At 40.1% G+C, this 17,222-nt stretch overlaps 1 pseudogene; it reads left to right on the top strand.

Moving 5' to 3' along the window:
* The first annotated feature begins 12,283 nt into the window (after positions 1 to 12,283).
* On the top strand, positions 12,284 to 12,919 carry LOC102845881 (annotated as a pseudogene).
* The last annotated feature ends 4,303 nt before the right edge of the window (positions 12,920 to 17,222 follow it).

Genomic DNA, 17,222 nt, shown 5'->3' with positions numbered 1-17,222 from the left:
TCTAATGCAATATTCAGAGTCTCATCTGACATCCATCTTGGTCTTTTCTTCTTTTTCAGCCTTTGTAATGATCTTTTTGCATTCTTCATGGACGATTTTTTTTATATCCTCCCAGAGCTCATTTGGTCTACGCTCATTGGTGCTCAAGGCCTCAAACCTGTTCCTGAGATGGTTTGGAAATTTGAGTGGAATAGACTTAAGATCAAATTTTGGTTCCCGTGGACTTGATTTAATTTTTCTCAACTTCAGCTTGAACTTGCATATGAGTCGTTGGTGGTCTGTCCCACAATCAGCACCCGGCCTGGTTTTCACTGCTGATATTGCGCTTCTCCACTGAGTCTTTCCACAAATGTAATCTATTTGATTCCTATAGGGATGGGAAAGTCAGCAATTGGCTATCTAAAAGGGGCATGCAGCATAAAGTAGCTGGCTTATACGCTTTTACAAACTTTATTAGTAGTAAGATGACTATGGGGGGGGACTTCACAATATAAATGAATTAAATATAGTGGAAATGAAAAAACTATATAAAACACAATGTACATGCATTCAATAATTTATGTATGAATGATAAAAATGTTAATAATTTAAAAAATTCGAGTCTATTGTTGTCAAGTCAAAGCCAACCTCTAGCTGACTATCCAGGGGGTTTTCTGAGACTGTAACTCACATGGCAGAGACTGGCTGTCTTCCTTCCACAGAGCTGCTGGTAGATTCAAGGCAGCAACCTTTGAATTAGCAGCACAACTCTCTATTGACCACACCACTAAAACACAAAGGTTTATGAAAGCTTCAGATGAGACTTGATCTCTTCTGAAAGAATAAGAATGATTTGATGGATAGGTGATATTTGAACCAAGATATAAAGTTGTCATTGCTATTGTTATGTGCTATTGAGTTGCCTGAAATTCATAGCGACCCTATGTACAAAAGTTCTGAAGCCTGCCTTGTCCTGAGGCAGTCTTTCTGACTCTGATATACCAACCCCATTGTTCCATTTACTGTATCAATCCATCTCATCCTGGGTCTTCCTTTCCTGTGATGTTCCTCTACCTTTCTGAGCATGATGTCCTTTTCAAAAGATTGTTTTCTACTGGCCACATGCCCAAAGTATTTGAGACAGAGCTTCAAAATCCTAGCCTGCAAGGAGGTTTCACCCTCTCCAAGATCGGTGTTTTTGTTTTCTTGGCAGTCCATGATATGTTCAAGACTCTTCACCAGCACCAAAACACAAAGGCATGAATTCTTCTCTGTCATCCTTCGTCATTGTCTAGCTCTCTGATGCATAGCAAGTAATTGCAAAGACCATGGCCTGGAATAGGCACACCTGAGTCTCTAGAGTGATAACATTGCTTCTTAGCACTTTGGAGAGATACCTGACAGTAGATTTACCTAATGACATTAATCTTTTGATATTTTGACTGGTGGTACCAAGAATGTTAACTGTGAAGCCACTAAGCTGTAACTATTAACAATTTCAATCTTTTCCCCATCTTTTATGATCCTGCCAATTGGACCAGTGGTGAGACTTTTTGTCTTATTGATATTGAGCTTCAATACATATTGAAGACCACAGTCTTTGAACTTCTGCAACAAGCTCTTCAGGTCCTCTTAAGTTTCAGCAAGCAAGTGCTACCTGCATAACATAGATTTTTCATGAGTCTTCCACTAATCCTGATGCCACATTGCTCCTCATAAAGCCCAGCCTCCCAATTTATCTGTTCTGCATATAGATTGAAAAGGTATTGAGACGGAACACATCACTGATGCACTCCCTTCCTGATTTTGAACCATGCAGTATTTCCCTGCTCCGTTTTGAGGACTGCTTCCTAGTCCAAGCATAGGTTTCACATAAGAACAATCAGGTGTTCTGGGTTTCCCATTCTCCTCAAGGTTAACCACAATTGTGATCTACACAGTCAAATGCTTTTGCATAATCAATGAAACACAGGTAGACATTCCTCTGGTACTCTTTGCTTTCTGATAAGAACCATTTGACATTGGTAACAATATCTCCAGTGCCTTGACTTCTTCTAAACCCAGCTAATCTGGTAGTTCATTGTCAGTGTACAGTTCCAATAGCTTCTGGATAATCTTCAGCAGGATTTTACTTGCGTGTGATAAGAGTGAAACTGCATGATAATTTCCACACTCTGTTGGGTCACTTTTTTTGTAATGGGAATAAATATGGATCTTTTCCAGTCAGTTGGTCAGGTTGTTGGCCTCCAGATTCCTTGGCACAACCTGGTGAGCACGTCTAAGGCAACATCTAATTTGTTGAAATAATGCCAATTAATATTCCATTATTTCCTAGGGCTTTATCTTTTGCCTAGTCCTTCAGAGCAGTCTGAACTTCCTCCTTCATCACCATTGCCTCTTGATTATATGTTGTTTCTTGAAATTCTTCTGTGTCAGTCAAATCTTTAGTGAAGGACTATTAAAAAGGCAAGAAGAGGTTGAAGAAGTACACAAAGTGTCAAGGGAGAGTGGATGAGGTAGAGAATATCTAGTGTGAGAAGCCAGTGAAAATTTCCCATCACACTTCAGGAAGTGTGATGATGGTGTAAGGTAGAACAGGCTTCAGATCTTTTGTTCATCGGGTTGTTGTGAGTTATACTCAATAGCACCTAACAACAACAACAACATGTATCAGAGGTACCAGAAGAAACTATGTATAGAAAACGAGAGGATCAGTGAAAGAGAGGAAGACCCTCAATGAGTTAGATAGATGCAGTTTCTGCCACAGTGGGCTTAAGCATGTCAGAGATTGTGAAGAGAGACTAGGAGAGGGCAAGGTTTCCATCTGTTTTTTTTATAGAACCGTTATGTGTAGCAGACAGCTCAACCATACCTAACAACAACATAATGTGCAAAAACAGAGATCTAGAGTGTTTGCACCCCTTCCACTAAGCTTACTTGGGGAAAATCTCATGCACAGAAATATTCTGCATGAGCCATTTTATGGTAGAAACTAAGTGTGATAGACTGTAATGTGTTCCCCCAAAATATATATGTAGGGAAATCTGCTGCCAGAAACCTCTCCAGAGTGCTGAGGAGTAAAAATGTCATTCTAGAGACTACGTCGTGTTTGATGCAAGCCATAATCTTCATGATTACTTGCTATGCATCAGACAGCTGGACAATGAACAAAAATGAAAGAAAAATTGATGCCTTTCATTGAAATGAAATTAATAGTAACAGAATACTATGAAAATAAGGACAGTACAGGAGAGGAAGATGAGATGGATGGATGGATATAGTAACTAGGGCAATTAGGTGTGTCAGAGTCAATGAGACTGGCTCAGGACAGGACAAGCTTCAGAACTATCGTCACTCTAAGTCACAGGTGACTCTATAGCACATAATGACAATAGCAACACATTCTAATAAAATTGAAAACCTAAAAGAAATGGACAAATTCCTAGAAATCTCTATTCTATCCAGATTGACACAGATAGATGTATAACACTTGAAAAGATCTATCATAAAAAAAGAAATGAGAAGTTAAAAAAGACTCCCCTCAATAAAGTCCTGGCCCAGATGGCTTTGTAAATGACTTCTACCAAACATTCAGAGAAGAACTATCACTAATGCTACTTAAATTATTAAAAATATAGAAAAATAATGAACCATCTCAGAGTCAGTCTACAAAACAAGCATAATCCTAATACTCAAAACAGGCAAAGACATCACAACAAAAGAAAACTCTGACAAATATTGGCAGCATCAAGATAAATGGTGAAAAGATTAAGATTGTTAACAGCTTTAGTTTGCTTGTCTCCACAATTAACACTCTTGGTACCAGCAACCAGGAAATAAAAAGATTAATTTCATTGGGAAAGTCTGCTGTCCCGAGACCTTTCCAAAGCACTAAAGAGCAACGATGTCTGGAGACTAAGATGTGCCTGATCCAGGCCATGGTCTTTGCAATTACTTGCTATGAATTGGAAAGCTGGACAATGACTAGGGGCGATAGAAGAAGAATAGATGTCTTTGAGTTGTGGTACTGGAGAAGAGTATTATATAAGAAGAATATACCATGGATAGCCAGGAGAACAAACAAGTTCGTCCTAGAGAGGATGAGATCAGGCTGCTCCTTAGAGGCAAGGATTCTGAAGCTTCGTCTGACATACTTAGGACATGTTGCAAGGAGGGACCAGTCCTTGGAGAGGGAAATAATGCTTGGAAATAATGCTTGGAAAGGTGAAGGGACAGCACAAGAGAGGAAGGCCCTTGATGAAATGGATTGATTCAGTGACTGGGGTAATGAAGGTAGGTGTGTCAGAGACAATAAGATTGGCACAGGATAGAGCAGGTTTTAGGGCTGTTGTACACAGGGTTGCTATGGTCGCAGGTGACTCGATGGCACATAACTACAACATAACATATATATCTCATGAACATAGATACAAATATCTTTAATGATATCCTGGACAATACAATCCAACAGTACATCAAAATATAATTTATCATGATCAAGGGGGATTCATAACAAGAATGCAAGGATGATGCAACATAAGAAAAACAATTAATTATAATTAATCACATTAACAAATCAAAGGACATGAACCATATGAGCCTAAGAATTGATGCCGAAAAGGCCTTCAAAAAAATCAAACGCCATTTCCTGATTATAACAGTCAGCAAAATAGGAGTAGAGAAAATTTTGTTAATATAAGTAAATGTGCAAAGGCAAAAGTCAACATCACTCATTGTTAACAGAGAAAAACTAGAGGCACTTTTCTTGCAAAGAAGGACAAGGCAAGGATTCCCATTATCACCACATTCAGTTTAGTATTGGACATTCGAGCTAGGTCAAGGGAGTTCTGGTGGCCTAGCAGTAAGAAGATATACTGCAATCCCCAAAGCATGCAGTTTGAATTCACCAGCTGCTCCGTGGGAGGAGGATGGGCAATCTCCTCGCATGCTATTTACTGCTTTGAAAACTCAATGGAGCATCAGGTATGAGTCAGTTCCAACTTAAAGGCACACAACAATAACAAGAAGAAGCCATGTCAATAAGGCAAGAGAAGGAGTTAAGAGTCATCCAAATTGGCAAAGAAGTGGTGAATTTTTTCACTGTTCTGAGGAAGAAGGATGGGCAATCTCTTCTGTGTGATTCACTGCCTCTTAAAACACACTGGAAGGTCAGTTGTAGGTTCCAACTCGATGGTACACAACAACAATAGAGATACAATAAAACCTATATAAAGAAAACTACAAAACATTACTACAAGAAACAAAATGAGACCGAAGTAAATGGAAAAATAGTTGTGCTCATGGATAGGAATAATGAGCACTGTGAAAATGACAGTCCTCCCAAAAGCATATAGGTGCAGCATATTTCCAATACAGATTTCAAGTTTATTCTTCAAGGAGAAGTTACAAAAGGCAATTTCCATTTTCATTTGGGAAGGAAAGAGACACAGAATAGCAAAACTCCTCAGGAAAAAGAATAAAGTAGGAAGCATCTCACTCCTTGATCTCAAAACCTACTCACAGGCAGAGAAGTGGGCCAACATAAAGTCTGCTCAGAAAACACAGAAGGAAGACTGAAAAAGAGGGATAAATAAAGTATATTGCATTGAAACAGATGAGGGATAGATCTGTCTAAAAGGGATACATGATTCATTATTATTGTCATGACAAGAGTCCAGAATGAAAATTGCACAGTGGAGTGGACTTGGGGGGAGGGATTGTATAACAATGAAAGATTTTTTTTTCTTTTACTTTTCAAAGAGAAGAGCAAATTAGGTGGGAGGAGGTGGGCAGGGAGAAAAGTGCAACAATGAATGGGTGAAAACCCTAGGTCTCTGTAAACTTTCATTAAAATTAATTTAAAAAAAAATCTACTTGAGACCAAGGGTCTGCAACCCTTGGGCCTGGTATTAATTTGTGTTTATAATGAGCCCTCTCCTAAGTGTACTGTTCTCTTGATTTGCTGAACTGGGGAAACTTGGGATTGTTGTGAGACTTAACTCTGTGCCATTGGTGTCTCAAATGCCATAATGGTTACATGAGTAACAGTGTTTGGTGGAGCTCCAGAGTAAGACAGACTTGGAAGTAGGAGTGGCATCCACTTCCAAACAACTTGCCTCTGAAAATTCTATTAATTTGGATAACGATAATAGCTATAAAACAGGGTTAAGGTCTCTTATTCACAGGGTCAATATGAATTGTGATCAACTAGATAACACTTAACAACATCTTGAAGTGCAAATGGAGTACACCTTAGAAGATGGTGAAACTAATCATTTTGAGTATATTTTTAAAAAGAACCAATCCTTGAAGAGAAACATCATGTTGGAAAAGATACAGGGTCAGAGAAAGAAAGCAAGATTGTCTGTGAGATTGATTGACTTAGTGACTACCACAATGTGCTTGACATGACAGAGATCTCGAGGATGGGGCAGCATAAGACGAAGTTCAGATATGCTAGTCATAGAGTCAGTAAGAGTCATATTCACTGGATGGCACACAACAACAACAACAACAACTGCTTTGGACTCTCATCAGATATAAGGCGGAGCTGTAAAAGGATCTTATCCAGTGATGAGTGACAACCTTATCCAAATCTGCAATAGGGTTGGAGATAAGGATGCTATCTGTATCAGTATCTGTATCAATACGACTGCTCTAACTCTAAGATTTGTCTGCCTAAGTACCTGAGGGGCTTTAAAAAAATGCACCTTTTAATCAAGTCAGTAAGAGGGGATCTAAAATCCTGCATTTCAAACAAACCCCTAGGTGACAGTGTTCCTCTTGCCTGCCTGTGGACCAGTCCTACACATTACATCATGAGGATCTGGTCTCCAAGGCATGGAAAACTCCATGACATCACAATACCACTTTCTCTCAATCCCTGCACTCCACTTTCTCCTCTCTCTTCTTTTTCTGACACTTTCAATGTCTTTCTCTCTCTTCCCCCTCTATCTCTTTCTCTTCTCTGTTTTCCTCTCTTTCTCATCTCCACCCCCAACATGTTCCAGCATTCCAGAGAAAACAGGGCTCCTCAGTCCTCTGGGAATGAGGCTGTGGCAGGGAAAATTGTCAAGGAGCTCTTTACCTCGGTTAGTCCCCATATAGGCAGTCTAGAGGTCACACCAGGGTACACTGAGGGACCATGCATGCTTTGCCCCAGAGTATTAGGACAACAATCGGCAGCGGGGGGGGGGGGGGGGGCGGGGAAGCAAAGATACTTTTTCTGTGTCTGGCCTCAGAACTCCTTCCCTCAGAAAGAGGGCCGGGAAATGTAAAAACAGTATTTTTCTTTAGAACAGTCACTCTGGGGAGCCAAGCATTAATTGAGTGTTTGATTGTGAGAAGGCTGTGTGGTCAACTCCCTTGTTTTCGACAGATGTTGAAGCAGTTGGAGCCAGAATTCGGGATGGGGGGGGGGAATGTTTTCACCACACACCCACCCCTGCCCCAGAGGCTATGATAAAGTTGGCAGGCGGCGTTCAGGTCATGTCGGGCTCTGGCAGCTCATGAAGTCACCAAAGCACGTAAACTCTGAAATGGAAAGATGACTAGAGATCACCCAATATGAGAAGAGAAAGAAGAGTCATCTCAAACTGGGTACTTACCTCGTGTTAAGGGCTTCAGTTAAAGCTTGATGAATGAAGCACCTTCCCAATATTTTTTTTTTTTGCCAAAAAGGTGAGGTGGGAGGTTACTACCTCAAGATTCCCTAGGTAGTTCAATTGTTTAAGCAATGGACCATGTGACTCACCCAGAGGTGCCTGGAAGAAAGGCTGACAGTTCTGTCTTCACACAGCAGGGTTACCAAGAGTCAGTGTCTGCTTAACAACAACTACTTTGGTGTTTTGTTTGTTTACTTTCTCAGAAGTAAGACAACTTAGTCAATACCCCCTAATTGTTGGGAAGATTGTCTTCCCTTTGCGCTGAAAGCTGCCATTTTGAAGTGTTCATATTATGAATTTTTATGCTGATGTTCCCTCCAAATTGAAGCAGGTAGGGATGACATCACCTCTCCAGAACAGAATTGAGAGTCGACAAAACGGATCACAGTGGCGCCCAACTGACCCTTACCACTGGGGGTGGATGATATGCTCCCAGAGTTTCAGAGAAGCAAATGGAAGCTTAGAAAGAGGACTGTGCTATGGAAATTAGGATCGCAGGCTCTGCAGTCCTCCCAAGTATAAAGCCCGGCCACTCATTGCCCTTGGCCAGCTTCCTCAGCCCCTTAGATCTGGTTGTTCTCATCTGTAAACCTGAGGTAGTTGTATGTCAGACAAGGAACCCTGCTGGTGTAATATAGATGGCATGTTGTGCTATCAACTGAAAGGGTAGCAGTTAAAATCCACTACCCCTCTTATATATGAAAAGTCTCCCTCAGTTAAGATTTACTACCTCAGAAACCGGATGGAGGATAACTATGTTTCAGAATAAACTCTATGTGGGTTTGGGGTTTTTTTTGTGTGTGTGTGTGTGTGTTTATTTTTCCTTGTTTAGTCTTTTTTCAGACTATATGACATACCAGAAAGATTTATAGATAGTAAGGATTTCAAAAAATATTAAAAATATAAACCTTTGGTTTCCTCAGAAAGGTTTTGGAGACAGTAGAGAAAATGAAATTATTTACTTGAATCCACAAAATGGAAGCACCAAATAAAAAACCTGGATAATCTGTGACAAATTCAGTAGCCTTCCTACCCCCTCAACCCCTGCCATTAAATATCTTACCTTCCTACCTGTGGTAAGTCCTACCCTCTTAATAAGTTCCTTCAGAGACTGAAACTCTGCAGTGGCCTCCCATTGACAGAGCCCGACTTTGAAGCACTTTGCACACACCATAGGTGGTATAGGTGCTCTGAGAGTATCTTCTCTTTCTCTGATCTTCTAAAGTCAATAATTTCTGGTCAATATCTCATGCACTAGAGCTAGGAACTGCACTGGCTCTTCAGATTATCTTACATTTCAAATACCTTAGTGGGAATATGGGAAATTAAAAGAAATCCACATGAGTTGAAAAAAAGTTATGATCCAGTCAGTCCACAGATGCCCACTTCTAACACCTCACAACTGTGCAAAGCACAGTGTTATTTTCACCTTATGTGTGAAGAAAGAAAAGCCTAGAGAGGTAAAGCAGCTTGACCAGGACCACCAACTAGCCATAGATGGGGCCAGGCTTTGAATCATACTTGTTAATTCTAGTGTCAGCTCTTAACCACTATGGTATAGTCCTCAACTTGACATGATGTCTATATTGAAAAAAGAAAGAAAAGAGCAATAATCATAGAAGACTGTGCATCCCTTACACATGATCTCATTTGCTTGCCAATAACAATTCCCGATGAACACTACTGCTCTTTGCTTTATAATGAAGAACTTCTGAGTGTTTAACTTATTGAGAGTACACATATTAATTAAGTAGGGACTCAGCTAGCTCTTTTTCTGCACCACATTGCCTCCAAGCTTGCAGAGAATGTCTAACACCCCAGGGGGCCCTCATCAGATTCTTTCAGGATGTCACAACAGGTTCTTGGGGTTGGGCAGGCAATAAATACAGAAACAAGCCTCATTCATGAGGGTGGAGAGGTCACTGGGGAAGAATGGGTGGTGTTGGGAGGTGATAGTGAGGGGTGTCTGATGAAGCAGGAGGAGCAGGTTTCCAGAGAGTTTGAAATGGGCAAGAGTGAGTGGTCCCTGCAGGCTGTCTGTGTCAAAAGCTCCAGCTGTTTTCGCTGGGTAAGTGGATTTGTGGAATCTGGCCATGTGTGTATACACACAGGCTAGAGAATCAACAGCATCTGGTCTGGGTCATTGATGTGGATTCAGAGATAAGAGTAGGCCCTGCAGAAAATTAAGTTGGGCCTTATCATGGAAAGTCCAGAAAGGCAGAATATAACAGTGGTTATGAGGGAAGGTTTCTGAGGCCATGCTATCTGGGTCTAACGCCAGCTTCCATTTTCAGCTGTGTGACTTTGGCAAGTTACTGAAACACTCTGTCTCATGTTCCATCGTCTATAAAGCAGGACTTTTCACAGACTCTACCTCATCATGTTGTGATAATTAAGCAACTGAGCAAAATAAAACAGCTCCTGACATCTGAGAACTATCTTAGGACTGAGAGGTAGGTCCTACGCTGTCAAGTACTGAACTTACATGCATTTATACGCGATGGTGTTCTCCTCTTGGATGTGACTAATCTAACAAGGCACATACGCACAAACACAAACACATACAGAGACAGGAAGAGGGAGAGAGAAAGAGATTTTAAAGAAAACACTGTATCACAATTTTATCTAAGTACAGTTAAGAACAAGGCTACCATAATACCAAACATCTCCCTCCTCTAGCCAAAAGTGAGTCTTATAAATCACCCCTTTAATCAACCAAGTTTAGTTGATCCCAACTCACTGCAGCCGTGTATGTGTCAGAGCAGAACTAGGCTTTATGGATTTCCAATGGCAGCATTCTGAGATGCAGAACCCCTGATGTATCTCTGAATGGACTCAAATCAACAACCTTGAGATTAGGAGCCCAGTGTTGATGCATTTCCATCACTCATGGACTCCAATCACATCTTTAAAATTCAGACTCAACTTGTCACCAAGTCAATTCCAACTCACAACAACCACATAAGCACAGTAGAACTGCTCCACATTGTTTCTTAGACAATTACTTCTACTGGAGCAAATGACCAGAGTTTGTTCTTTTTTTTTTCTCCTGTGGAGTGGCAGGTAGATTCAAGCCACCTAACTCTTAATCAGCAGACAATTGCTTAACAACTGCACTGTCAGGGTACCTATCACCTCTTTGTTGTTGCTATGTGCCCGCAAGTCAAGCATGACTCCTAGTGAAGCTGTGAACAACAGACCTAATCTCTGTCCTTTCCTGTGCCATCCTCACCATCTCTGATCATTGCTGCAATTCACTGTGTCAATCCATTCCGTTCAGGGCCTTCCTCTCTTTTGCTAACCATTTCTAAGGTTTATCCCTTTCTAGCAATATACCAAAAAAATAAGAGATGAAGCTTCATCATCCTTGCCTCTACGGAGCACTCTGGCTGCACCTTCTCCAAGACGTATCTCTTTGTTCTTTTGAAAATCTATTCAGTCCTCTTTCCTAACAACATAACTCAAAGACAATGATTTTTCTACTGTCATCATTTGTCATTGCCCACCACTCCTTTGTTGTTGTTTTATACCTTTGTGTTGGTACCAACTCATACCTGACCTTCCAGCAGGTTTTCAGAGACAGTAAATCACACAGGACGAGATTGCTCATCTTTCTCCCATGGAGCAGCTGGTGGATTCAAACTGCCTATCTTTGCTTCAGCGGCATAATTTCTTACCACCTTAACCTCTCTATAGTTGTTCTTTTCTTGAGATGGACTCGTTGTACACAAAGCAAAGCAGAACCCTATGACCTTGAATTCCTCCTCAAGTCACCTCATGCAAACCCACATCCTTTGTTAGCTTTATTCTCACATCCTTGCTGAAATATCTGATGATATTCGTTCTTGTTTTAACTAGTCAACAATCTTTCAATTACAGAGACAGTGGTCTTTGATTAAACAGCCAATGGAACAGTTCTTGGTATCTAGTAAGAATGACATAAATTATACCAACAGAGATAAATGATGTCAGTCAAGTTACTAATACAAACTTGAATATAGGGAGACCAAACAGGGAGAGTAGAGTGTTCTTAGAATCAAGACTTAACACCTACATCCTAACCTATCATTCGAAAGAGTTACTAACACTTTAGTGAGCACCAAAGATACGCCAAGTACGACATTCAATATTTGATGTAAATTATATCATTTACTATCTGTAGTGTGGTGGTAAAGTTGCCTGACTTCTTTGAACTTCAGTTTCTCCAACTGTGAAAAAATGAGAAAAATAAAAATATCTCATGGATTTACAATAAAATTTGAATCAGTGTCTCATGTAATTTTATTAAAATATACCTTACATGAGAAAGAAAAGCCTTGTTTAGTTGTCTGGTTATTCCACCTTCAAGAATATAAGATGTTATCTACTCTTCCTTTCTCTTTTCAGTATGATCATGAAATTATAAAGAAAGTAGCTTTAAGAGCCAGCAATCTGGGCTCAAATGCAGATCCATGCCTGCATTTACACCAACATGACATTAATACAGGCTGTAACTCTGGGAAAATTATTCACTATTTCCCGACTTCTCATTTTCAAAATGAATATAATATTACCTGGTTTGAAAGATGATTTTAAGAATTGGATAAAAATATTATACTCACTTGCTTGGCATAATACTTCAAAGTGTATTAGTAGGGAGAATGAAGGGAGTGGCCATAGTCTCTCCAGCAACCATAAGCCTTCTGAGGATGAAGGTCATGGACCTTTCACATCCATGGCCATCCTGCCCTTACTCTTTGGCTGTGTTGGAGTCTTCAGCTCCTCCAAGGTGCTGCAGCAGGTGCACATGAAGGCCTACCTGCAGGGCACTGTTGTGGTCATCACAGGTGCCACATCTGGGCTGGACAAAGAATGTGTCAAAGACTTCCATGATGCAGGGGCTAAGCTGGTGCTCTGCAGCCAAAACAGGGAGGTCTTAGAAGAACTCAGCAGAGACCTTGCCAGTCCTTGTGCCACTAAAGGTGCAGATGCATAAGCCCTATGTGGTGGCCTTTGACCTAGCAAACCTTGGTGCCATTGTGGGGCAGCAGTAGAGATCTTGCAGTGCTATGGCTTTGTAGACATACTGGTCAACAACACTGGGATCAGCTACCATGGTGCCATGATGGATACCACCCTGGATGTGGACAAGAGAGTGATGGAAACAAACTACTTTGGCCCTGTGGCTCTAACAAAATCACTTGTGCTTTCAATGATTGAGAGGAGACAAGGCCACATTATTGTCATCAGCAGCATCCAGGGCAAAAATCTGCATTCCTTTTCAGTCAGCTAGCTAGTGGAGCTGAACCGCTGATCATTTATTTGGTTAGCAGTCCAATGCATAATGCATTAACGCTCTTTCTTATAAAACACATCCACAAGAACAAAACTATCCCACCTGAATTTAAAAACCATCTCAAGAACATGTTTGAGGCCTTGAACACTAATGAACAAAGACCAGATGAGCTGTGGGATGATGTAAAAAAAATATATATATATATATATATATAATCCATGAAGAATATAAAAGGTCATTACAAAGACAGAGGAAGAAGACAAGACCAAGATTAATGTCTGAAGAGACTCTTAATATTGCAATAGCATGCTAAGAAGCCAAAGCAAAGGGAAGATATCAGGAACTTAAGGAGCTTAAAAGAAGATTTCAAAGTATGCCTTACAAGAAAAAGCGAATTATTATTACAAAATGTATAAAGAAATGGAGTCACAAAATGAAAAGCAATGTACTCTCTCAGCATTTCTTAAGCTGAAGCAACTGAAGAATAAATTCAAGTCTCAAGTTATAATACTTAAAGATGCTATGGAGCGGAATGCTGAATGATCCAGGACGCATCAAAGAAAATGGAAGGAGTGTACATAGTCACTGCACCAAAAAGATTTGGCTGACACAGAAGACTTTCATGAAAAAGATATGATCAAGAAGCAATGATGATGAAGGAGGAAGTTCAAGCCGCTCTGAAAGGATTGGCAAAAAATAAGGCACAAGAAATTGATGGAATACTAACAGATATATTTCAACCAACAGATGCAGCCCAGATACTCATCGGGTTGTGTCAAGAAATCTGGAGGACAGATAAATGGCCAACTGACTGAAAAATATCTGTATTCTCATTCCCCAAAAAAGATGATCCAAAAGGAAGTGGAAATTATAAAAAATAATCACTAATATCATCTGCAAGCAAAACTTTGTTGAAGATTATCAAAAAATGATCAGAACAGTACATCAACAGAGAACTATCAGAAACGCAAGCTGGGCTTAGACGAGGCCATGAAACTAGGGACATCATTGTCAAATCAGATGGTTCTTGGCTGAAAGCAGAGAGTACCAAAAGAAAGTTTATATGTGTTTTATTGACTATACTAAACATTTGACAATGTGGATCACAAATTATGGCTAAACTTCAGAAGAGTGAGAATCACAGAATATTTGATTGTAACTCATATGAAACCTATTCTTAGACCAGGAAGCAGCTATCAGAAAAGAGCAAAGAAACACTGCATGATTTAAAATCAAGAAATGAGTGTGTCAGGAGGTGTTCTTTCTCCATACTTCCTCAATCTCTTTTCAGAATACAGCATTCAAAAGGCTGAACTTTATGAGGAGGAATGTGGTATGAGGATTAGAGGAAAACTCATCAACAACCTATGTTGTGCAGATCACACAATCTTATGGGCCAAAGTAGAGAAGGACCTGAAACATTTGCCTGCAGAAGGTCAAGGGCTGCAGTCTTCAATATGGACTACATCTCAACATTAAGAAAACAAAGATTCTTACCACTGAGCCAATTAACAGCATCATAATGGATGGAGAAGAGATTGAGGTTGATTACAGCTTCCTTTTGCTCAGTTCCACAATAAACACTCTTGGCACCAGAAGTCAAAAGATGAGATGGGAAAGTCAGAGATCCTTCCAGAGAGCTTAAGAGCAATGATGCCAGTCTAGAGATTAAGGTCCCCATGATTCAGGCCATGACCTTCCTGATTAATTGGTATATTTCTGAGATCTGGACAATGATTACAGATAAGAAAAGTGTCTTTGAGTTGTGGTGCTGGAGAAGAGTATTGAACATATCATGGGCTGCAAAGAGAACAAACAGCTTTGTCCTGCAGAGTGTGAAACCAGGTTGACTCTTGGAGGCAAGTATTTTGAAGCTCCATCTCTCATACTTTGGACATGTTGTCAAGAGGAACCAGTCCTTAAAGGAAGATACTAAGCTTGAAATGGTCGGATGGAGGGTCGGCTAAGGCGAGAAAGACCCTAGATGAAATGGATTGACACAATGTGTCAGAGAAAGCGAGATTGGCTCAAAATAGAGCAGGATTCAGAGCTATTATTCATAGCATCACAAGCCATAGTTGACTCAGTAGTACAATAACAACATTTCTTCTAAAAAATTTTGTCTCAACATTGAGGAAACTTTGGTGGCTTAGTGGTAAGCAGTTACAATGTCAATCCAAGGCACATGGTTTGAATCAGCCATCTGCTCCATGGGAGAAAGATGGGCAATCGGTCTTCTCTGGTGTGATTAACTGCCTCTGAAAACCTGCTGGAGGGTCAGCTATGGGTTAGTTCTGACTTAACAATACACGAACAACAGCAAAAACCCACGAAAGGAACAGTCATGAATTGGTTCTGACTCAAAAGTACACGAAAACAACACAAGCTCTTTATTGAAGTTAAAGTTTCTAAATGCTGCTATAACACAATTAACACAAATAAATTGTTTTTAAAAACAGAAATTTCATTTTTCACGTTACCAGGGCCCAAAAGTCCAGTTGGGGTCTTAGTCTCATGATCCGTTCTTCTTAGTGGCTAGTGCCTATCTTGGTGCTTTGACCTGTAAAGAATCCTCATCCCCCATTTGTCTTCCCCAATGTGTATTTGTGTCTGTACCTAACTGCTCTTTCATGATCTGGTGTGATAACATTTGGGACACATTCTCAATAGCACAACAACAATAGCAAAAAATAAAAACCAAAACAAACCCTATTCCCAAACCAGGTTGCACCCACAGGTATGCTGTTTTTAGGTATCCATCAAGTATGAGGATTTCCAACATATATTTTGGAGTGATACAATTCAAACCTTCATTTATCTCTGTCTTTATCTCCATCTGTCTATATCATCTCTATATCTGTATATAGTCTACCTATCTTCTATCTAACCATCCATCCATGTACAAATTTTAAGTATATTATAAAATGAAAACCAAACTAGTTACCATTGAGTCAATTCCAATGTGTAGAAGCCACATGCGTTAGAACAAAGACTTCTCCATATGGTTTTCTTGGTTGCAACCATTAATAAAACAGATTGCAAAGTCTTTCTTTGGTGCCACTGGATGGGTTCAAACTGGCAACATTTATGTTTGCTTCTGACAATAACCTCTTTCTGCCATCGAGTGAGGACTCCTTCAAGATTAACACCAAAACCCAATCAGTTATCATCATGCTGATTCTGTTTTATGGGGATTCTGTCACTGAGATATTAGTCCCCAGTTGGTAATTGTCCCAATGGAAAGTCTTGACCAAGGATGACCAAGAGAGGCTGCGTGGTTCCACAAAAACCAGCTTTATTAAGCAGAAGTAGCTCATGAGGAGTGACACAAGGGTCCAGGCCAATGCTAACCTCTGTCTTTCTGACTGTGGGTTCCAAGGACTTATAAAGAGTTTTAGATAGGAAAGTGCATGACGGTTTATTCACAGTAATTCTGGGAACAGGCAGGAGGAAAGGTTGGTTTATACAGATCAGGTGTGCATATAAGAAAAATTAAAGATGAATTCTATTGCAAAGATTTTGAAGTTGGTGACCATGACTTATTCTGAAATGCTGTACATACGTGGCTTTTTTAAAGATGCTCCACACACATCAATCACTTTGTGAGTCATGGCTCACACTTAGGTGATTGGTTCAAGCTGGTGGCTCTTAAAAACCATCTATGGAGTACCAGTTAAAAGTAAACTTATCGGCAGGGCTGTTCTGTGTTCCAGGTTGTAGGTTTTCATCTTTAAATGTAGAATGGTCTTCTCTTGTTTGATTTAGGGTTACAATGGCACAAGCATGGTTAGAAAAATAGAACTGTGCTTCACAGAATTCTCAAGGCTGTAGTTGTTTGGAATCAGATCTCCAGGATTTTCTTCCGAGGCCTTTCTGAGTAGCTTTGATGCTCCAATTTATTGGTTACTATTACTTTTGCCTTGTTGCTGTTGAGTCAATTCCAAAACATGGCTATCCCACATGATGATTAATGCGGATTCATTTTATTGTGTTGTGGCATATTATAAGCAGATTATCAGCCTTCTGAAGTATTATTTTTATGGACCCAGACAACCAACTATCAAGTATATCAGAACATGAAAGCACTTAACTGACACCAGCAATAGATGACAGAATCTTGGTTTTCAACTTAGTTTCAGAGACTAGGCTAGGGTACAGCCCTGAGGATATGAAATGTAAGGAGGTACTCTCTCAAAGTCATGCTATGCTTACGCTGTTCTTGGATGGTGATGAAAGTGTCTCCTTAAATTTCAAGCACAAATGTCAGGTTTGTTTCCAGAGAGTGTTGAGAGAATGCAGAAATG

The sequence above is a fragment of the Elephantulus edwardii genome, unplaced genomic scaffold (assembly GCF_000299155.1).
Source record: "Elephantulus edwardii isolate Elephantulus edwardi_28Jun2011 unplaced genomic scaffold, EleEdw1.0 scaffold00005, whole genome shotgun sequence".
Lineage (NCBI taxonomy): Eukaryota > Metazoa > Chordata > Mammalia > Macroscelidea > Macroscelididae > Elephantulus > Elephantulus edwardii.
The sequence above is the reverse complement of the archived record's forward strand: the minus strand, read 5'-3'. Positions and strand labels throughout refer to the sequence as shown.